Source organism: Chroicocephalus ridibundus, chromosome 4 (genome assembly GCF_963924245.1).
Source record: "Chroicocephalus ridibundus chromosome 4, bChrRid1.1, whole genome shotgun sequence".
Taxonomy (NCBI): domain Eukaryota; kingdom Metazoa; phylum Chordata; class Aves; order Charadriiformes; family Laridae; genus Chroicocephalus; species Chroicocephalus ridibundus.
Genome location: NC_086287.1, coordinates 87,008,566 through 87,036,273, shown reverse-complemented (window position 1 = coordinate 87,036,273; position 27,708 = coordinate 87,008,566). Strand labels below are relative to the sequence as shown.

The 27,708-nt window shown below is 40.0% G+C and overlaps 1 protein-coding gene and 1 long non-coding RNA gene across 6 annotated transcripts in view; one reads left to right on the top strand and one right to left on the bottom strand.

Annotated features, from left to right (window-relative positions):
* Positions 1–14,541, bottom strand: part of CDH8 (cadherin 8) — a 148,986-nt gene extending 134,445 nt beyond the window's left edge. The window contains exon 1 of one of the 3 annotated variants that reach the window (XM_063334650.1): positions 14,127–14,541. The gene's annotated coding sequence lies outside the window, so the exon portion shown is untranslated. The remainder of the gene's footprint in view (positions 1–14,126) is intronic. The other 2 variants (XM_063334648.1, XM_063334649.1) reach the window with 2 other exon arrangements.
* A 95-nt stretch (positions 14,542–14,636) lies between these two features.
* On the top strand, positions 14,637–22,370 carry LOC134515551 (uncharacterized). Of its 3 annotated transcripts, none has more exons than XR_010071048.1 (4): positions 14,637–17,396; positions 17,870–18,013; positions 18,934–19,092; positions 20,654–22,370. It is a non-coding gene; the product is annotated as an uncharacterized LOC134515551 (long non-coding RNA). The 3 variants fall into 3 exon arrangements; XR_010071046.1 differs by having other exon boundaries at positions 19,856–22,370; XR_010071047.1 differs by lacking the exon at positions 17,870–18,013 and having other exon boundaries at positions 19,856–22,370.
* Positions 22,371–27,708: the final 5,338 nt, after the last annotated feature.

The following is a 27,708-nucleotide window of genomic DNA, read 5'->3' as shown; positions in this document are numbered from 1 at the left end:
AGAATGGTAAGCTAATAGCGCAGTGCTTTGACAATGCATCAAGAATGAGGTGAATACCCATTACAGAAGTAACCGTGGCTTAGAAACATCGTTTAGGCCTCGCTGCCGACTGAGACGGAATGAAAGAAATCAGAGAATACAATGTGCTTTTGCAATGAAATTTTGGGAAAAATGTGAGGGAAGCAAGACAGGCCTTCAATCTCTCGGCACTCTCTCAATCCCAGAAAAGGGAAAAGGATAAGGAGGAAACAGTCTAATTGCTTGATGGGAAGGGTCTGTAAAGTCACCCTCTGAAAACCCTCTTTGGTCTAGGGAATTAACTGGAGGTTTCAGCTTCTGCTTTCTGGCACACGTTAAAAAGCTAGATTTCCTGGAGCACGTTTGGTGCTAGAAGAGAGAAACAGCCAAACTTTCAATGCAAACAGTAAAGTTTGTTTGTATGGGATCCTTGTGCATACATGAGTGGACTTGTTCGTGCGTGTCTCTGCCAGGGGACAGATTTTTCTGGTTCCTTCAATGGAGCAAGAATTGAAACACAGGGAAAATAGAACCACTGTAAAACAGAATAATAGACATAATCTTCAAACAATATTCAGGATTAAATTCAAAACCAGGGGCATAAATTGAAAACCCAACTTGAGAGTCCTTTTGTATAGCTGAGAATTTTCAGTGTTTATATACAAAGTGATTTTTGACGCAGAAATACAGGCCCACCAGAAACAGAATAATACATTATACCTTTGCCTAAGGAAGCTTTAAAAAGAACCCAAGTGGGCCGTGACTGACTTTCTTACTCTGCCAGTACAAACTGGTATAGTTCTTTTTACTACAGGACAAATTAATAAAAGTAAAGCACATCTTTTCATATTCAAGAGGCTTTTTGAAAACAATTCCTAATTAATCTACACAGGCTGCCTTCTAAAAGAGATTAAATAAATGAGATAAAACAATACGATGCTCACAGAAACATTTTTGTTTGAAGAAAGAACAGGATATTTGTTTTTCAGACTGCCACTCTGAATCCTTGGCAAGCATTAAGTTCCTTTCAGTGCATCCCTGCTCAGTTCCTCCCCCAGCCTCCCCACCTGTTACTCTTCACTTACTCCAATCAAATGTAGGTCCTATCCGCTACCACTAAAGCAGATGATTCATTTTGACTGGACTGTCCTCACGGTAGCTCCCTATTCAGCAATACCTTAAGGCAAACAAGAGTCAAAAGCACACCAAAAATCTTAGTAATGCACATACCATGTCATTAAACCTGATTTAATGAAATAACCCGGTGAAGAGTACAGTTACACAAGCTCAATGAACACAAAACTGCGAGATTCTCAAGTACCAACAGGAAAGTTAGGCAAGTGTTAGTGCAAGGTAAAGAAAAAATCTGATGGGACTTTAGCATGTATCAGTGCGTGACAGTAGAGCTGGATGAATTTCTCTACAGTTCAACCTAGACTCCTGGAGCATGTTGAGATTTATTTGAGAAAGAGACTCTCATTTGTGATTCGCTGCTCTATCAGTGAATCATGGAATTTTCTTTGTGCAACATATGGAGATTGTCCTCTCCCCAAATTTCTTTACCAAATTTGGAAATGAATTGTCTTCTCCATTCCTGGAAGCGGAACACCATATATATGGTTGGGAGCTGACGGAAGCCATTATTATATACTCAGCCCTACAACTTTCATATTGGCTAACACAAAAAAATCAAGAAATGCCTGGTAGTTAAATTATAATCCTCTGGATTAGATGCACAGGAGAAATTGATATTGGCAACTGAAACAGGCTACTCTAGCAAGATTAAAAAGCCAGGTGTGGAGGGAGATCTGGCAATGAGGGAAGACTAGCAGGAGAGGCACAGTAGTGTTTTCCCTTCTTGTATTATGCCAGGGTCTAAAGAAGTAGTGAGCATGGAATAACAGCAAGATTATTCCAGTGAAGCCAGAACCACCCTTGACAAGAACATGGCCCTCAAAGAGTATCTTTCCACCCTCATAAAGATTTTGCTCATAGAAGCATAATTTGTGCTTTGAATTTCCAGGTATGGCCCTGAGCTGTTTTCTTGTTAACAAAACTTCACTGTTCCTCTAAGTGGTTTCCCTGTATAGTGTACGATATATACAACTATAGATACAACCCTACTCCAGCAAAGCTGTTCACAAAACAGCTTTAGCTCTCCATGCATCCCTGAGAGGGGAAGTGATATTTAAATACAAAGAATTTCTTTAACGTAGCAAATAGATGAAAGAAAACGTGACACTATGTCAGGTAGCAGAGATTCAGATAACTGCCTTATGTTTCAAAAACAGAAGAGTGGATTCATAAATTTCGTTCTCCATGCACAACCTATAGAGAAATACAGATAAAGCTGAGCGATTTGTTTCCCACTTAGGTATGTGCTGATACACTTTTCGAAAAATACTATTCTATTAAGAGGAACATGCATCTTAGAGCACTACTTGTACAACTCTAGGCCACAGAGTGCGTAAGTTTTATTCAAGTACAACATGGAAAGTGATTACAATGAAGTAGGAGTTTATAACCTAACACTAGAACATAGTGTTTGCATACCAACTACAGAAATTAATGTAATATACATAGCAACCTCTTTTGGAACTAAAAATCTATGTAGGTTACTTGTGCGAGTGAACTGCCTGCATAAAGGTAGAGTCAGGTACAACAGTAGGTAGTTATAGCAGATATACTAACCGACGACAGCTCTCATTTTGTATACGAGTGGTGGAAAGCTTTACGATGGCTAGCATATCCAATGTGACTAATTTTGTTACAATTACTTTAGAATCATCTTGCATCTTTAAAGGGTGAACACTGGAACGCAGCAGATTTGTTAAAAAGATCAATAAAGTTAATAAAACTAGTTCAATATATATTAATAAAACTAGTTTAATATATAAAGTTCTTATTGAAAAAGAAGGAAAAGTAAGATCATAAAAAGCTTTAAAAAAATCAATTTATTTTTAGGTTTCAAACCACAGAATATCTATCTGGTCAAGTAAAACACTTTATTACAATGCTAGTGCATTGATTTACACCGTGATCCTAGGTTAAAAGATTTTAGAGCCACTCTAGTGTTTCTTCATGTAAGGGACACAGAGGGTTGTTGTAACAATTGCAACAAAGTTTTTTTTCTTTCATTCTGTATTTACCTTATCATTTTAGTGATGATACACAACAGCTAAGCCCTTTGACCTCACTATTTCATTAGGGATTTTATCAATTCCTAAACAACTGATGTTGTTCAAGGGCACCGCGACGTGCCCTCATGGCCAAAAAGGCCAATGGCATCCTGGGGGGCATCAAGAGGAGTGTGGCCAGCACATAGAGGGAGGTCATCCTCCCCCTCTACTCTGCCTTGGAGAAGCCACACCTGGAGTGCTGTGCCCAGTTCTGGGCTCCCCGGTTCAAGAAGGACAGGGAACTGCTGGGGAGGGGACAGCAAAGGGCTACCAGGATGATTAGGGGACTGGAACACCTCTCCTATGAAGAAAGGCTGAGGGATTTGGGTCTCTTCAGTCTGGAAAAAAGATGGCTGAGGGGGGACCTTATCAACACTTATAAATAGTTAAAGGGTGGGTGTCAGGAGGATGGGGCCAGGCTCTTTTCAATGGTGCCCGGGGACAGGACAAGAGGTAATGGACGCAAACTTGAGCATAGGAAGTTCCACCTAAACATGAGGAGGAACTTCTTTACTTTGAGGGTGCAGAGCACTGGAACAGGCTGCCCAGAGAGGGGGTGGAGTCTCCAACTCTGGAGACGTTCAAAACCCGCCTGGACGCGTTCATGTCCAACCTGCACTAGGTGACCCTGCTCTGGCAGGGGGATTGGACTAGGTGATCTCCAGAGGTCCCTTCCAACCCTATGATTCTATGAATTGTTATTAAGGTTAAAAAAACCACAAAAATCCCACCAACTTGAAGTACTGGTTTATTTAAATAAGCTATACTAGAGATGCCAGACAAAAATTAGTGATTTTTGCCTAAAGCAGAGGGTTTGGGTCAGAATTTTCAGGATCTTTTATATTTTGTACATTAAATGACCTCTTCCGCATGCATTCAGAGGACTGATATCAAACTGCCACAATATGAGGAGGTAAACAATACATAAAGGCAATGGAATTCCAGTGAAAACGTTTTAGGTATCTTTATGCATAATCTCTACCTTTGATGCCCACTCCATGTAAGCAAATCCGCATTACAATGCAAGCAGCCTCGAATAATTGATGAGAGGTGTTCATGTACGGATCACCTAGCGAGTTCCAACTGGCACTGTGCGACAGCAGGCAGAGAGCCCCTGCATTCTGCACGCTTCCCGTGGAGCCCTGAGATTCCATGCGACCCACGTGGGCTTTTGGGTCCAGAAGAATGTATTTATTTTAATTTCTGCCAGAAATAAGGACCCTTATTCTGGCAAGCAGAGCTGTGGGCAACAGTTTTATCATAGGTTAGGAGAATAAAATAGGAAAGTTAATCAGGTGGCCTTGACAAGAATTTACATCTTGTGACTTTCTTTATCTGAAATTCCTTAAGCAACAATGAGTTTCTCTTTACGCTATCACAGGTTTCCCACGGCTCATGGTCAGGTATTGTATTTCCCCCGTCAAAGGTCTGCAAACTTGGGATCCATTCTGTCAGCCTGTGCACAGGTATAGGCATTTTGTACCTTTTGGTGTTTCCTTTGTTAACATACAAGCAAATTCTTTGTTATTGTTTAAGTTACCTCTTTTTTTTTTCCTTCCCCTCTGGCCCTTTCTCTCCTTCCTGTTTTTTTCTCCCCACAGTAGCTAGAATATCTTTTGGGGTTTTTTTTGGCTTCACACTGTTCTTCCTGTTCCTTAAGCTCTTTGTGTTTACTTTTACTACTGCAGGTATCAGCGATGCCACCACTTGTGCTTACTAGTCCCCTTTCTCAAGGATTCAGACAGGGTCCTTTTCCATCAATAGCAGCAACATGATGCAAAGCCTTCCCACCGTGGGAAGCACAATTATCTTTCCTTCATTGATCCTCTTTTGGCAGCACAATAGAGCCTTAACTTTTCAATAGTAAAAATATAAGGCCTTAGCAATCCAGTCTTAGTTGTAGGAATAATTCTTACTCCTAAGGGAACTGTGGTATGGACTTTAATTTGCCATTAAAGCAGAACAAAACCAAAGTCCCTCAGAATAGAGCTATCAAGACACCATAAACAACAACTAATCATGACATCCTTGCCTGCGTAACTTTGCTACACATTCATTGTGTGTCCAGTACATATCCATCATATTGTATCTGAAACCGATTTTAAATTACCTTGGATAAGGCAGCATTCTCATGTTTCTGCTGCAAAGGAATAAGGACTTCTTGCCATAAGGAATAACTATTATTCTTCAGCGGATTACTCACATGTGTAAAGGTTACTCACCCCCAAAAAACTAAAAAGCAATTCTTCACCTTACTGCGAGATGAAGAGGGACTGAGGCTGTAATCAGACAGGCAACTACGGCAGTAGCTGAGATGATGCTTACAGTGCCCACTAAGTGCCACTCGCACGCCCTGCTAGACTTCGCTGCCTCTCTCCTCTGCCAGCATAACTGTATGTGTAGTCACTCCCTAACCCAGTTCTGTCAAAATGATCTTGTTAACTTAAACGCTTTTAATAGTAAGGTGTTTTTAAAACCAAATCATTTTGACAGAGCTGGGTTAGGCCATTGCTTATGCTATTCTTCCACCAAGAGCAATTTTAATTTCAGGGTTTTGCCCCCCCACACCCCCAACATGCCAGCTACATGTTTCCAATAATTCTTCTCCATCCCCATTCCTTTCTTCACCTTCACTGCTGTTTACTATCCCTGCGATTGTGCTATTTGCAAAGCAACACTGCAAGCCAGATGAGTGAAATGTGGGTTTTACAAAAAATTGCAACAAACCCCTGATTCAAGCAGTCCTTTCCTTCAAGTTTATAAGCCAGATGATTGCACTGATCTAGCTTACAGCATGGCTGCACAAGCAGTTGCATCAGCACAACTGAAGAGCCCATAAACTACAGCACAACACCACAAAGTTTTGCAAACAGCTGTGCTGCCCAAGAGCACATGAAGTTTGACTTCACGCTTTAGAGAGCAGTTGGACAAATAGTTGAATCAACAAAACTGATAGGAGGATAACTTCGGAAAAGAGGACAGAACAAGCAATTAGGGACCCTGATGGACTCCTAGTATCTAACCATGGCAGTCTGATGCAGCTCCAATCATGGATGCTGGCAGATTTTAGGGATGGAAACCTCTCCCGTCTCAGCCGCAGCCAGGCTGGCGTCGGATGTGCTGTTCTGAGCGCAGCCCCTCTCAGGAGAACTCCCTGGGATCCTGACCACCAGCAGCACCAGCTACCGCACGGCGGAGAGGGGCTGCACGCAGCTGCCAGCCAAGCACCTGAAATTTCCTCCCAGGCACAGCCCCAAATCATAATCATGCTTTGTAGCTGCTCTAAATTTCACTGACTAACAGTGATTTTAAGGGACTGTTATGTCACCCGGAGTTAACCGTAACATCGAAAAGCATTACCCACACGTCCTTTCCTTTGGCCAAGCACCTGAAATTTCAAAGGAAGGAAAATGAGATGGGAAATGTTACGTTAACTCTGTTATAGCAGCAGGGTGACATACACGTGAAGTATACTTTGTGCTGTCAGAGATGTGCAGGAAAGGATCCTGCAATACAAGTGCAAATCAATTGTCCAAGTTCATTTTGATATATTACGTGTGGCAATTTGCTTATGGCTGTCCAGAGAACCAAAGGCAGTTATGTAAAGAATTACTTATTTCAGCAACAACGGTAACAGACACTACCTCTCTCTCTTTTGGTCTTAGATGTTGTGTCCTACACACACACACACAGAGCACCCACTGTGCAAAGCTATGCCACCTTATTTTTTATGCTTAGTCATGCATTGCTGCCCTTTATAGTTAAAGACATCTGGACAGTTTGTTACGTTAAGTTAGTTATTAAGCTTGTATCAAATGCCAAGGGACCGTTTTAAGCACAGTGTTCATCAGTCTTTGCATCAAGCATATGGCTGCTGGAATCCATCTATTTGCACTGAGGTAATAACAGACATGCAGAAATATACGTGCCAGCACAGAAATGCAATAGTTTCCTCAGTATTTAGACCATTAACATTTATTGGGAGATTTATTCATCTATCTGTAAGATTATTATTAGCAAAAGCAGGTTACTTCAGTTTTAGGGGCCTGTTTCAGAGGCCGAGGTAAGGAAGGGTTAGAAAGGCTTCTCTAAGATAAAATCTTCTTCCTTAGTTTCCTTACCCCTTTGGTTTCCCTAGGAAACACTGCGACTGGTGTTCTGAAGCAGAGATGAGGCTCCTACAGGATATAGGTCATTACACAACTTGACTAATGCTTTGGGATAAAGAGAAAATGATATGCACATCACATTGAAATATATCTTCTTTAATCAAAGTAATATATTGTAACAAATTGCTCGTTATTCTTTGATTGCTTAACATGATACTTTATCATATCTACAAAGTCTATTTTATGTTACTGACTACCTACATGTTTTTTAAACTTTTTGGCAAAGATGTACTTTCAGGAAATCCTTTTTTTAAAAAACAAAAAAACCTGGCCCTGTGATGTCATGCTGATGTTTAACTTCTATTGGAAACCATACAATTTCTTATTGGGGATATGTTTTTTACTCTTCAATAGTAAATTCAACGTGGGCCAACTTTAAAGCTGCCAGGGCTCAGATACTGGAAAGCTGTCAGTCTTTCCAAAAGCGTTCACTATTTTACAGAACCAGAGTGCATGTAAAAAAATCCCGAGTGTGTTGTTAGCACTTTCAAACTATTTTTTTCTACTTTATTTTACTATTACTTGCATTGTATAGTGCTCAGGAATTCCAGTCCTGAATCCAGCTGTGACAGACTTTAGACAGGTACAGGACCAAGAGGCAGAGTGTGCTCCACTGTCTGTGGCTGAGTAGTATGACTTGTTTGATTGCATTTCCTCTCCAATGAAATTAGTATGTACAACATGTTGGGAGCTTGGGGGGTTTTGTTGGATTTTTTTTTTTTTTAATTTTTCATGACAGCTGATACCAAAAGAATAGGCATTAAAATCATAGAATGGGTTAGGCTGGAAGGGTCCTTAGAGCTATTTTAGATCTACTGTAGAACAAAAGGTATCTGCAAACTTCCTTTCAACCTCTTATACTTAAAAAAGAAAAAAAACAAAAAGATTTGTTTTCAGGTTTCCAGAATGTGTGTCAAAACATCAGTTCACCTCACACCCTTGTGCTGAGAAGATCGTGATGCTGGCTCAAAACAGAGAGGGAAGAAAGTCAAAATCTGTTTGAACAACTAAGGTGGTCCAGAAACTTAAACATGACAAAAATAGCTGTATCTGTATATTGTTTTTGTTCTATAGTAAGAGGGAGAAAGGAACTGAAGTACTTTTTTATTCTCTACAGTCCACTGATTAAAGCGATTTTCCTGTGACTAAAATAGAACTGAATTACATATAGATTTAATAGCTTCAGCTCATGCCAACCTCATCTCTCAAACCGATGCTCATTTTTACGAGGGTGTATTACATAATTTGAAGACCTGTATCACTTTTAAATGAGAGAGGGGAAGAAAAGCAAGTTGTGCACAACATGAAGAGACCTCATAAAAAGGCAAACAGATTGGCCTGCGACTGAGAATTAGGTGTTAACCATGCTCTGCCTAGGGCATCGTTTATCATGAGAGTTTCAGCAGCTGGGATGTGCTTATCCTGTACTTGCTGAAAAGTGTTTAAATATTAATGGAGGACATAAATATCTTCCTTTCTGGGCTTCTTTTTCAGTCTTTTTTTGATATACAACAGAGCTTTTATTTTCATTGGTTTTCTTCAGAGAGAGTATTAGGTACTTTCTATATAATTAAACAAAAAATAATAATTAAGGAAAAACTCACAAGTTTTCTTGATGTATTCTGATTAAACTAAGAATATAAAATTATGACTGGTCATCATGATTTAGTGAAAGCTATGTAAACTTTTCAGCCATATGCATATTTGTGTGTACATAAAAAAATCTTTAAAAAGTAAAAATGTGAACATAACTGGACTTTTTTAACTACATACGGTACTTCTGCAGTAAAGCTACTGAAATCTTTTTGGCTAAAACACATGAAATTAGAAATGAATTTTGCATCATTAAATTTGATGGCAGTTTTATCATCAACTCATTTGAATTGTTTGGAAAGAACTGGGGTCCTCCAACATGAAACTTCTTTTGCAGTTGCCAGGTTGAGTGGGGTTTTTTGGTGGGTTTTTTTTTCAGTCTAACTTTTGGAAATGTGCAAAAAATAAAGGTCACAGGCTAGAATACAGAATTCAATCCAAACTTCAGCAACATAAGAATTAAGTTCTGATGATCTGTTACTTACATGGCAATCATAGCTGTTCCATTTAATTCAAAAGAGGTTCACATCTAAAGTGTTGCTCAATTGCAAAACTCAACTAATTAATTTCACTACATGTGAATGCATACAGTCCATTTGCATTAGTATTCAGGGGCTTCAATATAATGATATTTATATATGTATTAAAACCCCATAAAAATAATCATATACACGTGTATATTTTACATGATAATCGGTGATTGCAAAGGAAATGAATTTAAATGGTTATCTGAGTTCCTCAAATTAGGCTGAGCATTGGTTCCCTGGAGTAAGCTACTTCGACCGAACGTACACCAAATTAGAGTTGCAACAGTGAACTAATGGCTGCCAAGACTGAGTGCTTTCATAACGTTTTGAACTCCCACATCCAGTTGCAACAAACTGAGCGAGATACTCTGAGAAACACCTTCCTGAGCTTGCCTATGACTTAGGCACCGCAGGGTACAGTAGACACTTCCCATGGAAGGTTTCACTTATTCAGATCTAGGACCAGTTGACATTACTAATTTCAAATCTAAGCCAAGGTGATGATCATTCTCAATGCAAAAGATTTTCACAAGACACATCATGCCCTACAGCTTGGAAAATCAAGTCTATGAGTATTATCATTGCAACCCATGGATACAGGCTAGTCTCATGACTAAGGCAGACAGAAATCAGTCTCCTACCTGGAGTCAGATGCTTTAAACTATCTGTTGGTAACTGAACTGGTTCAGAAATCACCTTTCCTTTTCAGCTTGCACTTATCACTCCAGATACCATCAGTACCCCAATGTTTTTGAACATTTTATTAATATAGTTGAAATGTCACTGTGCTGATGTTTTTTACTTGGTTGACAAAATGAAAAACATGCTGAACAGATTCCAGAACAAAGGGCTGGGGAAGTAGGGGGGGAGGGGGGAGAATATATCTATACACGTTTGAAATCTCAAATTGAACTTTATTTTGTTCTGTTTCTATCTTCTGCTCAAATAGTTATGTTCAGAAAGCTATGAAGTGAGCCACCTTTTCTATGGCAACAACACTAAGAAAAATGTTGAGTTTCCATCATCTGATTTAATTCTGTTGATGCGATCTTATGGTAGCGATGATGTTTAAAATGTTCCAAGCTCAAAATGCCTTAGCATTTCCCTCCACTGAAAGCATTTAGTTTGTATTATTTTAATCTCATAGTTGAAATATTATGATACAACTATAGTGTATACTGTAAGCATAGAATTGTCATTATTAACAGTATATCCAAAAAGTCAGGCTCTGATAATATCAAAATGGAAAACAGAATAGAAAAGGAATACTGTTAAGATATACAGGATCTTACAGTTATTAGATATGCTATAAAAATATCTGTTCATACTACATAGCATGAGCAGTTGCTTTCTGTTACAGAGTGTGTATAATCACCTTTTTAGAGATAGGCAGCACCAAGAGCTTAAAGTACGCATTCATATTTCCTTCTTGTTCATAAACTTAGAGGTCAGTATTTTTTCTCCTTGAAAGCCTCAAGTTTTGGAAATTAAATTATCTGTATGTATCAAGGGTCAAATGGGTGGGTTCCAGGCCCCTAATTTCAGTAAGTCGCTGAAAAAGTCCCAGCTAAAGTCTGTAGGGCACTTAGGTCTTCTGAAATGAAGATCTTAAAAACTGAAACCGTCAACTGTGTAAGAAATAGAATGAAAAATCAGGAAGTACTTCATGGGGTAATAGACCTAAATCTATAGACATGGCAGATTGAGTGTTCTTACTTGTAACAGTTCTATATCCCGAAGAAGGGAGTACCAGTATATTTTTTTTCTAGAGAAGACGATGCAGCCTATGTTAACAATGATACAAATAAAGCGTCCAGGGATCAATTACTTTATTTGGTAAAGGTGCAATATTACTGCAAAAAATTCTGAAGATTACAAATGACAAAGAAAGTGAATTTAAATCTGATTGTGGGACTACTTCCCCCTTTACAACTCTCTTTTGGACTTCAGTAGCAGGAGCTGATGGGAATGACTGGGGTACACTGAAAAAGCACTGAGCGACTTCATCTAAGAAGTACTGTACCTCATCTCACAGAGATGAAAACTGGTGGGTTTTTTTAAGTGAAAGGTAAAAGGAGTAGATGTCCTATACAAGGATACTTCTTACTAAAACCAGCTGTATTTGTTAAGCAGGCACACGTACTTCTTACTGATTTTTTAATATAGAAGAAAATGTCCAAAGTTAGTTTCTTGGCTAGCAGCCTGCTCAGTTAACAAATTGCTCACCTGGATAACTTAAGAACCAACTTGCATGAAATGATTCAATCTTCAAGGACACTGAAGGCCCTCAGCTTACAACTAGGCACGGAAATCAAAGTTATTTAAAGCCAGCATGCGAGTTTTTAAAAAAGACGGGAGAGGTAGTCAATAGCAAGCCTAGGAAGAAGCTAGCAGAAAGCTGTGCTCATTCCGTATGCACTAAGGTGGAACAATAAGGCTGAATGGATGAAAACCTTAGTCTAGAATATCACATAATAATCACTTCCCTTCCTTGGGTTTTCCTGTTGCAAACATTCATACGATCAGGCTAGGAGGTGAGAATACAGAGAGCTTTGGGGTTTTGATGTTATCACGTTTTATGGTTGTGAAATTTGATAATTTCACAGGTATGCAAAATACTAACTTCTTCTTGCTGCTTTGTAATTTTATTTAAGACAGGTAAAATGTACACTAGGGCAATTTTTCAGTCTTCCGAATGTATGTATTATTTACTTATATTTACTGAGAAGCCTATTGTGAAGTCTCTTCATAACAGCCTGGTATCGAACGTAGAAAAAGAATATTGTTCATACGAAAGTACTGCGTATTTCTCTTTATCCTTATTGTAAAGAAACTCTTGAAGAATTTCCAAAAGAGGATGAACGAAGTTAAGAGGATTCTTTATCTATAGCTTTGGTAGTTATCAGCTCTATTCTTTAATTGAAATTGAAGTAAGCAGCTGTTAGCCTCCCTCCCATTAAGCACTAACACGGTAGATTTGAAACAATGAACAGTTAATGCTATTTGATATCTTAAAATCAGGACCCCCCAAAAAACATCTGGCTGCAATAGCCAGAGACACAAATGCCAAGTCGTTTATGCGATCAAGTTGCCTGTTCAGAAGCATCAGCTTTTATGAAAGTTGCAAGAGTATTTATTCCTACTTTCAGAGGAAAGAAAGAACTGTTTGCATGGAATGGAGCATGTGTGTTTGTGCCCGTCTGAATGAGCAGAGGAGGGAGGGAGAAGTGAGGGTATGGAGTTTGATACCTGTTGGCAACACGAGCAGGTTTGTGTAACGCCGTTATGTGCCAGGTTGGATTGATTCCACTCTATTTAGTCTGGTACTAAACATAAACTGTTTGAATTGAGACAGATTCAAGACATGACTGAACAGCAGTGAACCACAAAGGAATTTCTGCCTGTGTTAAGTGGTGTCACCTTCATGGCGGTAGGCAGTGTCTAAATAAGGATTTGAATTAATCTCTTCTATAATATCCACACAGAAGCTGCCACGGGCTTTCTGTGCTGAAGCTTTGCAGTGCCTCCCAGGCTCCCCAGCCAAGCACCGCACACAGGTCTGATACTGTCTAGCAGGGATGCTGTCTGACAGCTCGGGGCTCCCGATTGGGATGCTGCTACCCAGCAGATAGCGTAGCCAAGCAGAATGTAAGGATGTGTTACTCCTCTGCCTTCCTCAAAGAGAAGATGAAGCATGTAGTGGAACAGCCTGCTTCAGGGGTCGACAGGCTCCTGCATTTCTTCTCTGGGAGCTCGGCAGTCATACAACTAACGAGCGACTGGAGCTAAGGGGCTTTCTCCCTCTCCAAAGTTTCAAGCGGGTGCATTATCTGTTTAGTCAACCAAAGAAAGGGAAGGAAAACAACTTGTGGGACAGGGATGACTCCTGGCTAGTTATGGCTAGAGATTCATTCCCATCTCCGCTTTTAAGAGGAAGAGCACTATTTCCAGGATGCTTTCCTCTCTGAAAGTAGGAAAGGAGGCTATCATACCATTCCTATGTATTTATTTATCTAGGGGGTGCAAAGCTTTGTGGGGAGAGAAGACGGTGATAAATCAGGGGGATTTCCCCCCTTCATGGTTCTTCCAGCCTCCTCCTCCCTCATTTACATATCTGGCTGGTGGGTGATTTTTATTCTCAGCACGAAAACTGCAATCTATTGCAATGCATGAATGCAGCCCTGCATCTATTCAACACAGTGAAATAGCCCAGAGATTTATTGTACTAAATAAGAAAACAAGGAAAAGAAACGGGTTCTCCAGCCTTGGAAGCAACCCTCTGTGATCCGAAGTCCTCCCGATCCTTTAACGGGGGTGAAAGAAGGGAAAAAAAACCACCCCAAACCCACCCTAAAAACAAAACAGGAGGGAGAACAGACACACCATCACCTCCTCCCAAGGGAATAATAAAAAAAAAAAAAAATCCTAACTAGCATCCCATGACATTTTCATTATCGGGAATTTCAAAACATCCGACTTAATGAGCCACTACAGTTCAGCCTAATACCATACCTATTAACGAGGAAGGCACTCGCACAGTGCACCTTGCAAGAACACAGACACTAAGTCAAAAAGAAATCTATGGAGAGACAGCCCTCTGCCAGCAAGACATAAATAATATTAATAAAATGAATACTCACTCTTTCAAGGACCAAGGAAACCGCCTGCTGACAGCCACTTCACGCACGGATTGAAAGGGTGAGGTAAAAAACACTAGCCTGTCCCTGTGAACAGGCAGGATTCTCCAGATTTTCTTTTCATGCTTTTTGAGGCTGCTGATGCTGGAGGAGATGCTGGTTACTCAGCGTCTCGGGTTTCTGTGCCTGCATGCTAAAGTGCAGTTATTAATTTCTCCCCTTTGCACAAGCCAGCGGCAGCAGCACGTCTCCGGGAAAGCAGGGATATTCCAAATAAATCCACTAATTCCGGGTCTGAGCGCTCCAACGTGCCTGCCTGCCAAATGTAACTGTGAAGTGATGTGGAAAAGTGAGCTGGGAGCCTCCCCTGACAGCTCTTATTGGGCTGATCTCGGAGGCAGGTCTAGCGCTTGGAAATTCGTGTAAGCAGTTTTGGGTGGCGGTTTTTCCCCCCCCCTCCCCTCTCCCTCTCCCTCCGCACCCCCCCACCCCGCCTTCCACAGGCGAAGCACACAACTTTTCCTCACACCCCGACGCCGCTCCTTCCCCGCCGCCGCCAACTCCGCGCCGGGGCATCTCCCTCAGGCCGGGCGGGAAGGGCGCGGGGAGGCCGGGCTCTGAGACGCCCGCGGGGCCCGGGTCGGCGGAGCAGGACGGCGGGGCCGGGACGCGGCCGCAGCGCCGGCGGAGGGGCAGGAAGAGGGGCGGCGAAGCGCGGCGGGGGCGGGAAGGAGCCCCCCGGGCGCTGAGTCGATGGCCGCCGCCGAGGGGAAGCCGGGGCCGCCGGGAGACGGGCGGGGACGGGGGGACGCGGCGGCGGGAGGGGGCAGGAGCCCGGGGCGGGCGGCGGGGGGATAGTCGTTCGCCTCCCTGACAGGCGGCGCGGGAGAGACGGGCGGGCGCTCCGGGCACAGGGAGGGCATCCTTTAAAAAACCCTTCTACAAACAAGCCCCCAAGAACTGCAGGCGTTTAAATTTTCTCCTCTGCTGTTTTAAAGCTAAGGGTGGCAACCAAAGCATAAGCAGGAGCCTGAACCAGCCTAAACGCAGAACAGAGCCAAGACCTCCACACGGCAAGAGGTAGCTGAAGGGCAACCAAGGCACAGTAAGTTGTTGACCATGGCCCCGTTTCCAGACCCTCTTTGTGAGGGACAGTGCTCGTGTCCTCCACGCTTGCGGAGGGCTGGGAAGACCCTGAGCACCGAGCATCCTCAGCTGCCTCCCACTCTCCAGAGCTGGAGCTTGCTCGTCCCCTTCAGAGGGCTCAGCAGGGCTGAGGAACACCCAGCCAGCACCACACCAGAGGTCAAAGTGACCCCTTTACCCACCTTCTTTATTAATGGAGCTTATGAGGTTTCTTCCTTTATATGCTGCATGTATTATCTATTAGAAGATTAAATGTATTATATTTAATAATTGCATGCATCATAGCTCAAAGTGTTACCACCACCTGTATTTTTTTCCCCAGTTTAATGTTTACCAGTAGAGAAGCACAAGGTATGGACACAGGCAGGTACAGACAACAACTCTTAAAATGGAGGACTGATCCAACACGTCACCACTACTGCTGTGGAAGCTTAAGTGCACTTGGTTCCATCCTCTTTCTCCAACTTTCCTTGACCAGTATTATATTGTGTTTAAGATCAGCATTCAATGTGGTGCTGTATTATTGAAGCTGGCTTGTTTTGCTCAACTTTATTTTTAAATATCTGGTCATCTTAAACTCATTCATATAATCTGAAAACCTTTTAACCTTAAACAAAAAAAAATTAAGATGACTACATTGTTGAAGATCTACTAAGATTACAGAACGTGGACCCTAGTATTCCTCTATATAGTAAGAATATCATATAACTTAATTTCATGATTGCTAATCTTATTTTTCATGCTGATACTGTGTGTACGTGCATGCATGCAAGACAGTGAACGAGAAGAAGGGAGAGACCTGCATTTGGAGCTCTTAGGTGCTTCGCTTTATTTTAACTAATGCAAGTTATTGCAGGTAGCAGGTGCATTTCTTCTTGCATAAATATTCATTCTGAAGAGTCTCAAACTTATCAGAACGTAGCAAAACGTACCCAGAATTTGGCATTTTTCAATGGCAAGGAAGACAAACATCTAACTATTTCTTTGCTTCCCTCAGCCCAAACGTTTACTTTCCCAAACTGTGAGCCTGGGATGATTCCTTGGAGAAGGATGGATATAAAATACACAATACTTGGTTGAAGCCGGCAGAGCGCCTTGAGGGAAATACAAAACACTCTGCAGTGCAATAGATAGCATCAGAAATGTGGCTTCCCTTTACCTGGGGTTCCACTGAGGCAAAGGAGTATTTTTCTCCCCCATCCTTACACCAGCTGAACAACACAGTGAGACTATAGATGCTGCCACAAGGAAGCATGAAGATATTTAGCCTGTCTCTACTCCTGGTGATTAACAGTTTTCAAACTTTTTTTTTTTGGTGGGGGTGGGTGGTGTCAGTAAGAGTAGCTGTGCACCTTGTTTTCATTTCTATTAATAATACCTGATGGAAGGAACCAAGAATAAAAATACTTCCTCATAAGAATGTGTCAGATCCCTTATATCTGTGCTTTAAGCAGATCATACAGTTGTCTGTGGGAAGAAAGCTAATGGTAGAGGTTGTACCTCCAAGTACAGCTTAAAAGTTTAGTTTTTGTTTTGATTTCAACCTTTGACTTTTGCCGTTTGTTCTATGTGACCTTTCTTACAGTTGGAAATTACTGGGGCAAATGCTATGCTCTTTCATCCTCAAGTTGTTGTAGGAGAGGGTGGTAAGTGTCTTGTTCAAGTAGATTATGTCATCCATGGATTCCCCTGCTGGAAAGCCTTTCAGATGATGGAGTAAGCCTTGACAGAAAGAAATGCATAGATTCATATTTAATTTAAAAATAATCTTGGAATAGCAAAGGAAAATTTACAACTTTCTGCATCCTGTCCAAATTAAATGATTTAATGATGTTTATCAGAGAGAGAGATATACGGACATACACAACATCACGTAGCACTGATGAGTATGCTCGCTAAAAATTGCTTCCTCTTAAATACATGTTACAAGGAAGATACTTCTGTCTCCTAAATGGTCATTTCTTTTTCTTTTTTTTTTTTTAAAGCAAAAAGCAGCTCTGACTCCAATTGAAATGGGATCAAGATTTTTAGTTTAGTAACTGTAGTGAAGAAAAATAATCTGCAAAATGTATGTGACTGAATATGTCCTGGATCAAACTGGAATTCAATTTTTCATATTAAATCTTTGTAAGCAGAAAAAAAATTACATAGAACCTTCACAAAATGCATTGGTTTGTGGTGTGGAACGTTGTTCTTTGTTTATATTTTTTGCCTTATTTTTGTGACTTTTTGTTGTGTGTTTTTTAGTTTCTGTGTTTTTGGAGTGGTTTGGTCCCCCTCATCCCCCTGGGATTTTTTGTTTTGTTTGGTTGTTTTTATTTGTTTCGGATTGGGGTTTTTTGACTGATTGTGACTGATGGGGGGGGGTGGGGGGCATAAATCAATATCTACTTGGAAGAGAACCTGGAGATTTTCTTCCCTATTTATTTTTATGAGTAAGAAGGATTAAAACCCTAATGTGACTTCTCATTCATACACAGACAGGAGATACCTGTCTGTCATCTAAAAATGTGTGGCATAATGGAATACAAGCATGTTTTCAACCTTTTATGTTTCTGTGAAAACAGTTGTTGATTATCATATAATTCTTTGTTCCTCAGCATTGCAAAGCAGTGCAATAAACTGCTCTCTGAAGACAGAGAATTTAGACCTTACTGCTTAAAAATATTCAATAGAAGTGACTTGAAATGAGCTCTTCAGGGGCAACTCAATCACAACACAGCCTTACAAGGGCTGCTGCTGATGTAAGTGTTCAGCGTCATCTCATTTAAATAACAATGCAAAAGTCAGGAACTTGAAAGGGGTGGGGAGGAGAGTGAAGGGAAGCATGCCTGGAAAAGAAACCACTGTGTTAATTCCTCATATTCAGATTTTATTCCATCACCTAGTAATGAGATATTTCCCTCAAAGTATCAGTAGCTGATTTCAGTTTTTAATATACAATATAGGGCCTGATCCAAAATTACCTGAGGTTAATGAGTCCAGTGTGAATTACCTGATTAAGATAAATGACTTTACTGCAAGCAACTTTTGCTTACAGGGATTACTACTAGCATGCCACTCCAAAGTAATATTAATACAAAATTAATAACTGCTCTGAAAAATTACTAAAGCAAGTTTACAGAATAGTGGTGTATCCTACCATTATCCTATTAAAGCTTTAAATTCAATGCTGTTTGCTCAGGCGATATCCAAACGCTCTACCTAGTTTGTACCTTTTGCTCAAGTTATGTGAGGGATTATCCCTAAATTTAATTTGCTTTGAAAGGCTAGAATTCACATTCCATAAACTAAGAAGAAACAAGATAAGTCCAGAACATTTCTGAATAAAATAAGCGCTTTTATCAGTTCAGCATGCCAGTACAGAGGCATAATTACCTTTAGAACATAGGTTCTTATCACTGTCTTACAACCTTTAAAAGCTGCATGTATACTGTTATCACAAGTTGGTTATCATGAAAAATAATGATCCCCTGTGTTTGGGAAGTCACTGAAAACACCTGTAACTTCAAAAAGTTCATTACATAATGCTTACAACCCATACTAAGATTAAAACAAAGGAAATTATACAAATGGCCCATGAGATAAAACTATATGTTTGGGGGTAGGCTTTTTTTTTTTTTTGTACTGACAGAAATTCATGGCTTCATTTTCATTTTAACAGGGAAAGCTAGAAACACTGAGGAACCTAAGTGAGGAATTTGCAGAGGAATGCCAGGTCTTTATAGAGATCAAAACAGGTTAAAATTCCATATCCAACACTGGAACAGAAAGCTTGAAAAACCCCACTGAAGAAAGAACAGACCACAGAGCAGCAGCATCCGTAAGTGACAAAAATTATTCTCAATCACCTAAAAATACTTGCTTTCCAGTCTGGCCTTCTGTCAAAGACATCTAATCAAAGTCCATTCCCTTATTTCTTCTCGTGTATCGAGTAACAAATGCATTGATTTTTGACTAAGTTACCTTTTCTTTGATTGGACAAACATTCTCATAGCCATGCAAATTCCATTTCCAGCCCATGGACTGTCAAACGGAAAGAAAAGGTTTAACCCAACAGCAGCACTGGGGCTTTTGGGCCCTTAGCAAATCCTCTTCTCATCCCAAAATTACTCCATTTAGTAAAATAAAACATAACTAGTTCTGAGCCCCCTTCACTCTCTAGAGATTTTAAAATATAAAACACACAACTACTAATTTGTGTACCATATGCCCCAGTGATATTATGGAGTGCATAAAAATAACAACACATTATCAGGTTTTATTATTCCTTGGGTACCGTTTGTAATTTTGATTAGTTGCTGTCAGGTTGACTATTAGAAAAACAAATATTTGTTTTGTACATCAAACTCTAAGATAAGGACAAAAGAAAATTATATCAAGCAAGGCAATCAACCATTTTTTGTACATTAGTGTTCTGGATACAATTTGTAAAGTTAATCTGCTTTTACTTTTCAATATGCCTTGTGAGTGTAGGTAACTGGATTGGTTTCAGAAGCTGTGCAAATATTTTTTGCTCTACCTCAAGTGCCCTCTAGTGTGCAGTAACTAAGCAGGTTAATTTTTTTTTTTCTTTTTCCTAACAGCCACTCTTCTAAATCCCAAGCGTAACACTGCTTTTTGTATCAGAGCAAAGAGAAATTCAGTGTTCACTGCATTAATTGTGTGGATATAAATGAGTTGTCTCCTCTATGTAAAATCAAATCATGCTCTTTACTGTCATGTTTTTATTCTTAGAGATATTAGTTAAATAAAGCCCAATAATTCTTCCAGACATTGTGCAACTGTTGTTGAGATACAAACAGTTTTCAGTGTTATCAGAATCAAAACAACAGCCTTCTCTATCTGCAAAAGGAAATTAACATATTCATCAGCAAAATGTGACCTTAGTTCAAGATTTAACAACAAACCCCCTAATTATGCTTTTAGAGTTTTGTTGTTTGGTTGTAGGGGGTTTTTTAAATATATTTTTAAAGTGCTGGACACCACTGATAATCTTAGCTTTTAAAGTTATTTTTAGCTGTTCTCAGCAAACACAAATACCCTCTATAAATACACACTAATTTGTGAAAAACTGAAGTACTCTTATATAGACACATATATCCCATTCTTTAAGGCCTTACTCAATCACTTGCTGATATTAAAAGTGCTTTTTGTCACCATTTTAGAAAACAAGTAATTCTACATGGATATAAATCAAAAAAATGACCAAGGCACACATGTAACAAGTTCTGTGTGTTCTCATCTGTCCTTAACAGCAAGATTAATCTGTCCTTCTGTTACACTGATGTGCTCAGTCAAATTCTGACATTACGCAGTGGGACAAGTTGTGTCGTGTCTGTCAGCGACATGAAGTTCTGTACAATGCTGCTTTTTGGCTGCAGGAGGCAATGCATGCAGCCAAGCGGTTTTAGGCTGTTTAACTGCTACATCAGCAGGACAGAAGGCAGAGAAAGAAGAAAGGGAGGACAGGAAGAGAGAGGATGTTGGGAGGTAGCAGTTTGGAGACCAGACCAGGTACAGCTCCGAGAACAAAGAATGAAAAATACCCGTAAGTACCTGCGAGAGGTAGGTGTTTAACTGAATGGTATTTCTAAGGGGCTCCCCTGTATTTAAAAAAGCAGACTTAACACTTGAGGTACACACCTGACTTTCTCCACTGCGCAAATGAGTTTATTTTGGGGGGAAACCATTGAAGACTTTTTCCATTCCTCATATCATTGTGGTCTGACTTCAGAGCCAAGTACTCACTTTCAAGCGGGATTTACCATAAAATTCTATGATAATAGCAAGCTTAAGCATACTCTAAATAAAACAGATTTCTAATGGACTTCTAACTGAGAGCTGATGTAAGAGGGATGGGTGGATCCCAGGGGAGATGAAATGCTTGCATATACTAGGGATATGCTACAAGGTGAGCGAACTGAATCTTTTATAAGTTCTAAATCAGTAGGACTTCCTATAAGTGGAAAGAGTAATCATGCCTGTATCTCGGCTAGTGCTGTGGTTGTAGGGCTGTGGTTTCCAAGTGAGGTGCTGAGAGAAGCCAACAGGATTGTTTCCTGTTTGCTAGCTTAGACTCCACCCTGCTTGGAGTGTTGGCTCTTTTGAATGTTATTTTTTGTAACTTAAGTATTCCTCACGCATTCCACAGAGAATATAATTTTCTAACATATAGTTTTCTAATAGCCTATCTTAGGTCCATGTGACAATGATAACAGGCAAACAAACTAGAGGTAGTTGTGGTTATTAATAGAAGCAAAAGGAAATGTAGCACAAGCCTCAGGTTTCAGCATATACGACCCGAAGAAACTCCCAGAAAGGTAGTTTTGCATGCCCCATAACTCAAATCTAATAGCCACACAAGCCGAAGTTCGGCTGCTAGTCCAAATCACATTTGTCTTTCCATTCTGAATGCAGTGACAGATTAGGAGTATCTGCTTATTTCAGAGTTCTTTTCTCCTGAGATTTCTGGTTTGTTTCTTTAATTAAGAAGGTAAGTCAACACATTGCCCACAAAGTGATTTTTTTCAGCAGATGCTGACATCATAGTTTGGCAGACTGATCTAATAAATAAATAAATATTTTCTGGTGCATATGTAACAAATATTGCTAATGAAGGAGAATATAAATCATTTAAATCCCCAGGTCTTAATGCTGGAGTACTGCTCTTTTTCAGTAAGCAGCTAAAACAGCAGAGTACGTAGAAGAATCATTTTACTGAAAAGAACTAGTGTTAATGCCAGTAATTTAGTGAATCAAGTAAATACCTCCTGAAATATTATTCTACATCTATTTAAGAACTTTGATAGGTGGTGCTTATTGTTAAATAGTAGTAAAATCAAGTGTATAAGTATCTGAGACTGAGGTGCTGGAAATAACGTCCCCCACAGGAAACGACATGAAAATGATTGTTATTTTTTGATCCTCAGCTTCTTTGCAAGCCATTTGAAGTGAAGAGACAGCAGTAAAAGGCAGTGTTCTCCGTGAATTACTTGAGCCAAATAAACCAACTTTGGCGTAACGGAAGCAATAGTGGGGCCTGATTCACTCCTGTGCTAATTTCACTTATTCCAGTTTAATGCTGGAGTAACACTGTGGTAAAAGATGACACATTTTTATTTAAATTAAAATCTCTAATATTAATCAAATATTTATAAGAATATATAACAAATAATTGTGGCAAACATTGCATAATAAAGATGAAAGGGAAATTAACCTTGTGAATTTTTAAGCTGAAGAATAAAGACCATTACATTAATAAGACTTAATTATATCATTAAATATTTAAAATTATGTCCTCTAATAAATGTTTTTATTTAACATATTTCTTTTTTATCTATTACTTTAGTAAAATGCCTTTAAGATATGAACAAAAACTCAGCAGAGCTTTTTTTTTTTTGATAGTCATGCAATTAAAGAAAAAGCAAGAAGGGAGCCATATGTTACCTCTTCAACTCAAGGTCAGCTCAGGGGATAGAACAATCTGTACTTCCAGAAGCCTCAAGCTCCCTGCTTGGATGGGCTGGTAAGGGGCTGCATCTTTGCTAAGCACTTTTTTTCAATTATTCTTTACTTTTTCTAGGACTAGCTTGGGTCTGTCTGTGCTAATGAACTAAGTTATGCTAGCACAAATAAATTGCCGTCCGTGTTTCCAGCATTCCGTTTAACATGTAACCCTATTAAAAAGGGTATAGAGGACAGCATGTTCAAAGACCCACTTCTAGCCTGCCCTGGTGAGTCCTCCCTTGCTGTCACTGACAGAACACAGGTGGAAAAGCAACAGCTGGAAGCTCTCAGGAAAGCTTCAGGGAAGTCAGCACCTCACAAGCAAGCGAAAGGCTCAGTTTGCTCGCAAAGGATTGGAGGGTACAAGCTTTGCAAGGAATATTACCCACCCCATCATCCCTGTGTCAGTTCTTTTCCTTACGTTGATTTATCCCAGTTTATCATCTTCAGATTTTTACTATAATTCTACAAAACAGAAATCCAAGTAAGAGTTACAGCAAAAAGCTTCGATTCAAACCAAATGCCAGGCAACAGTTCAACCCACAACAAGGTTATAGTCCTACCAGAAAGAACTTTTGTCCTCCGGCACGCCTCCAAAACTTTTAATGTCTTCCTATAATTATGGCACTTCAAAGTAACATTTATGTCTCTCCAGTTGTTCTTTCAGCCTCAGCTCTACCTATAAACCCCACACCCAGGTAGCCCACATGTCTCAGCCTTCCCTTGAAAAACTGTGACATGCACTTGCAGAAACACTGATTAAAATCAAATGGCAAAACACCAACAAATCAAATCTAACTCATCAGCATTTCGGATTTATCAGAGGCTACAATTTAATGATGCTCTTCATTTACAAGCACACAAATATGTGGTCCTGTCTGTTTAGCTATTGTGCTTTTTCCAGTTAAGCCAGTCTTTCTGTTTACCGCAGTAATACTTTTTCTGATTTAATCCCTGCAAATTCTTGTTTATTTTTGTAATATTCTTTTGACTTGTGTAGATTGTGTGTTTTGTTGCTATGATTGTCTTCCCACTATCCCTCCCCATTTCCCACTCATCTATCCGTCATCACCCATACTGTAATTACAGAAGTGTTATTTGCTGGTAGACAGATGCATAGGGTTGCTGGCAGGAGTACTACCATTATGCAGTGCAAATACTGTGCAGAATATTAAAAATATCATATGAATCAAATCTTAGTGAAAGAGGATTCTTGAGAGTTATCAAAAAGATTGAACTAAGTCTGGTTTGCTTGTTTGCACATTGGACAACTCATCTAGAACTAGGTAACATTTATTTACATTTGGCAGCTAAGGGTGTACTGGAGATACCGTCTTCTAATTAACATGCGTGATGCTGCAAATATAAACAGGGATAAACACATATTCCATTATGTATAGCTGCCAGTCACATTGTTACAGAATTCTTTTCTTTTCAGTGCACAAGTAAAACAATGCTACAAAGCAAACAAGCACCAAGCTTTCACTTCAGTACCTAATAAACAAATCTCCTGGAAATAAGATATGCCATTATTTGGAATTGTTACCCAAAAAAAAGCAGTTTCCAGGCAATATCATATCCCACCACTTCATTTAACTAAGGCTCAAGAGGCAGCAGAAATAACAAGTGAGCTTCCACTAGTAGTATGTTTTACTTTGCCATGAAGTTCGCACAAATAAAGCATCTGTTTCTACCTGACAAGGTTTGGAAGAGTGAAAAGTGACATTATGCTTACAAATAAAGAGTTTAATCTGTAGAACAAATAAGGATTGATATATATACTATGGGTCAATTAGATCACCACTGAAACCCAAGGTAAAAGTCTTCCTAGGCACCTGTACAAACCAGCACAGCGAGGTGGAACCAGAGCCAAAGATGCTTTCCCATAGTCATTTTGCCTTTCCTCTTAGCATAAGGGGACAATTCCCAGCGCCCCAAGCGCTCTCCTCAGCTGATACACGTGTGTGCACTTACAGGGGCAAGCATGCACACGTGCTAACATCAGAGAGGTTTACAAATGCTCAGTACAGTGCGAGGTCTCTTCTGAAGGGCAGGTGACTGCTGTCATGGAGGGTAAGACAGGATTTATCATCTGCTTCAGAGTTCAGCCCGAACAAGTTTGGATGGGTGTATGTTTTCCACACAAAGCTCTCTGTTAAAGTGCCTTCAGACAGACTTTTAGTCTCCACACCACAGTTCACTGCACACCCTTACCCTGAGTTGTCTCATATATAATTTAAATGTTTAATGCAAAGTAAAAATATGTATCATTAACACTAGCTTTGAAGACTGACAGTATAATGCTTTATTTCCTAAAGGAATAACTGGAGTGATCTATAAGCAAATATAAACTCGAGTAACACTGTCTGAACAGATATAAATTGTGCTCATCCTTGAGGAATCTGAGAGTTCACACGTCCCCCTTTCTCCTTCTCCACTAGGCAAAGTGCGATTTACTGTGTGGTTTTCTTTCAGATGAGGTATTAAAAGCTGCAGCGTGCTTTATTCTGTATTGGTATTAATGATACCTTCGGAACTGTGACGTCTTTGATATGTATTGTGCGCCGCTGACTGATGGCTCTTTCTAGCCAGGAAAGGTACTTTGTCTTAGCAGGTTTGTGTGGGCTGAGAGCGGAGGCCACAGGAATATTTTGAAGTTGAGAATTTTAAATTAATATAAAGTATCATATCATTAAAGTTGAGATAGTAATACCCTCTAAAGTCACCCTAAACTTTCTTTGTCCATGCAGGAAATTATTAGATATTATCCTATCTTGGTTCGGGTTATTCTTTATTGCTTTTCATTCCCAGAGTCGGTGGATGAGAATCCACACAAGCAAGAGCAGGGACAGCAGAATCATCCTCTTTGTGCACATTCTCTCCCGTACTTGCTGCAAGGGCCTCCACGTTCTTTTATAAATGCTCAGAAGCAGCAATTTGGTAATCGTATGACTAATATCTTCATTATCAGAAAGCGGTATCTTTCATATACAACAAATGGGATGATACTAACATCAACACTGAAAAAAGGGGATTTAGGAAAGGGGAATTATTTATCAAAGGGAAAAAAAATAAACTTAACAGATTAATTTGTGGCACGTGTTTTTCTTAACCTGTGTTATAGCCTGCTGTCTATAGTAAACATACATCAAATAAACAACTTGCAAACTGGTTACACATTTTCTTGCCTATTTCTTTTGCCATACCAGTAATAGTTAAAATAATTTTGCTTAAGAGAAGACTCATGTTCTGCTATAAGATTTTAATTATGCTATCTGAAGTGTGAGCTGTGGTTCAGAGCACAGAAGGTTGGAGAGAGAAGAAGAAATTTGGCTGGGGTAGGAAATGAGATGGGTTTTAGGAACTGAAAGCTATGAACAACTCAGCTGGTTAGTGATCACTGCGATTTCTAGTAGAGAACTCTTTACTCTGCAGAACCCCTTTTGCACTAGCACCAAGTGTCAGGCATCTTGCCAGTCTCGGGCAGAAACAGGACTCTGGACTGTGCTGGCTGAACTCCTCGGTCCCAGGAGCAGCCTCTTGAGGTCAGGTTTGAGAAGCACCAGCCAGGCAACATGGGGAACAATTGGTGCTGCTGCCCACGCTCAACCTGGTCTATGAATAGATACCTTCAATCTCTAGGCTCGTCAATCTGTCACCAAGAAAAAATAGAAAGGAAAATTAAAAGGTTATGATGTTATCTTCTCCCAAAATAGGATTTCAGTCATCCCAGAAGTGCTGCGCTTGGATATTTTCACTGAGGTTCTGCAGTCTGCTGACATGTCCCCACTGTCACCAGGGCTGAGCTTCCTTTTGGTACTGCTAAAGGTCATACAGAGCATGAGGGAGATGGAGGGATACCTCCACTTTAATCCTGAAGACATTTTCTTATGGCCATTTACGTGAAGCAGAAAGAATTGAAACAGTTTTTTTATGTTTTTCTGCTGTTGTTGACAACACTGAAACAAGTAGCACCTTCCGTTATTCAGCATCATCTTAAGTCTATCAAAGACCAAAGGTTAGTTCCTAAAAAAGGATGCCACTGACTGAACTAGTCATTCAGGTAGCCTGGTTTCTTATACTTCTGAGCTAGCACAGAAACCAAAGGACCACAGATTGCAAGAGCAGAAAAGACTACTGGAAAACAATCTAAGGAAAACAGAAAACCAACTGGTAAGTCTCAAATATTAACTTTGTGAATGAAGAGAAATTAGTGAATGTTGCTATCCACTTTACTTGGAAAGACAGAGTTCAATGGCATCACTATATATTAGAAGAGAATCCTCTGGTATGAAAGCAAAGTAAGAGACTAATTCAGTTCTCAGGGCAGAGGATAGTAATGGTATGTCTGAGCCCGTATGGTGCCAAATGCCACATGGTTGCCTACAAGCTCAGAGAGCTCAGCACTTCTGAGGGTCAAGCCTTTGGCACTCTGGCATTTGAGATTCAGTCTCTCTGTAGATTGGGATTGATCTCCCCAGCGTCTGGATAAAAAAAAAAAAAAAACCACAACCAAACTGTAACCTTGAAATCGTCATCCAAACCTGGAGCCCAGCCAAAACAGCAGAGACAGAATCCTCTTGAGAAACAGAACAGCAACCCCAGAGGTCACTATTGATGCATCAAATAGAAACAGTGGGTTTTGATACAGCAAGGCCTTACATAATTTCATTTTTATTCAAAAACTGAAGTGTAATCATATTTTTTTCCCCTGAAATGCAAAATTGCATTCCTCTCCATTTAAACACAGATCCTCAGAGGGTTTTCTTAATATCCTTTTGGAATTGAAAATGCACAGACACGTTTGAAAGCCGTACAGTTAAGAGAAGACAATGTTCTTACTCCATGCAATAGGATAGCATTTTGCTCCCCTCTTTGTTGTTTTTGGGAGCAGAAGGAGTTGCCAGCAGGTTCAAAGCCATACAGAGGA